Below are 1,802 nucleotides of genomic sequence, written 5' to 3' on the forward strand. Positions count from 1 at the left end.
TGATTTTCATCAATTACCTTAAATCTTACCTACATACATTAGCGCTGTCAACAGGTATCTGTTTGTCGTTTACTGTATACTAACAGAGAAAATGAAAAAAAAAAAAACATAATCGACTCTTAAAAAAAATACACAAAATAAATTTTACAATACACGTGGTTGAATCACACATTGTATAAGCTTTCGTATTTTCTTATGTCGAAATTTTTTAGATATCATAATTTATTTAGTGTGGATGATTTTATTTTCAATATGGTCATATAATTAAAGTAAAACACATTAGTAAGCTAATATGACAACCCATTTCAAAAAAGGAAGGCAAAGAAGGTCTGTGTTAATAGTTAAAAAATCATGCAAAAAAAATTGATCGAAAAAAAAGTCCGTGCAAATAATGTTAGAATAGGAATGACATGAACACCGACCAGATTCTGTAATATATGTCATTATCTCTCACATAAATTGATACTGATTAGCCATTGTCATATGCTACAGTAATAACATGACAGATAAACTACTATTCATAAAGTTAGCTTATTGACGGACTTACGATAACAGTTATACGAACAAACATTAAAGTAATAGTGATAAACATGATTATTATCAAATGCTTGTATAATGGGTGTAACAATTGCAGTAAATTTCGGTAAAATTAAAATCGCAATGATGATAACAAAAATACAATAAGAAACATTTAGAAATTTATGACAATTTCATTCCCGGTCTTCACTCTTAAAACCCCGATGAAGAATGAATGACAAAAGCAAACTGAAACAAGGAAATTCATAATATAAGATCATGCTAAAAGTTGAAAAAAAGTAAGACAGTGATTTACTAAATTATGAATTAAGACTTCGGTTGGAGAGTTATTCCAAACATTCATTTAATTGTGAACGGTGATTTATCATAGGTATATCAATCATATAAAAAATGTATAAGTGAAAAACATTAACAACGAAACAAACAACAACAAGTTGATAGATATGTCAAAATTAAGCAAATAATGGGGTAGGAAATTAAAATGTTCAACTTAGACAGAAATTTTTGAACGAATTTTGTGGTGCGGCGACAATGCATTCTGAGAGGCATGTCCCGACGCTTATGCATTTCTTCGTGAAAAGACGTCTCCAAGCTAGAATTATATTTTAGTAATGATATTAGGATTATAGATATTATTAGGGTTATCTAGTATTTAGTTCTCTAGGGAGATAGCTCGGGTCGGTAGCTATGTGCAAGGTAGCAAGGTAGAAACCTTTCGATTGTAAAAAGATAAATAAAAGTTAATTCTGGTTGATTGATATGGTAGTTATTTTGTGAATAATTTTGTATAGGCTATTTATTATTATCTCATTTTTACTATTACTGTTACTGTTCTACTTTTGTTTATTCTATCATGACAATCTCTTTCTTTCTCTCTCTTCCTCTATCTCTCTCTCTATCTCTCTCTCTCTCTTTCTCTCTCTCTCTCTCTCTCTCTCTCTCTCTCACGTGCTCTCCTCCTAGATTCTCATCACATCTTCTCACATAAGTCTCGACTCTCTCCTCTCTCATTCCTCTGACCTCTCGCATCGTACCTCTCTCCTCTCTCTAACCATCTCTCTCTCTCGACTCTCTTCTCTTCTCCATCTCTCTCGTCACACTCTCTCTTCATCTCTCTCTCTCTCTCTCTGTCTGTCTCTCCTGGGGGGGGGGGGGCGATTTTCCATAATTTGATGATGATTATATCAGCAATGTTGACGTTTTATATACATTATCATGTTGTTTTTTCAAAGTTAATCATAATTTGGGAAAGATTGACAAGTCTC

Source organism: Penaeus japonicus, unplaced genomic scaffold (genome assembly GCF_977035675.1).
Source record: "Penaeus japonicus unplaced genomic scaffold, GWHDUDI00000001_assembly GWHDUDI00000033, whole genome shotgun sequence".
Taxonomy (NCBI): Eukaryota; Metazoa; Arthropoda; class Malacostraca; order Decapoda; family Penaeidae; genus Penaeus; species Penaeus japonicus.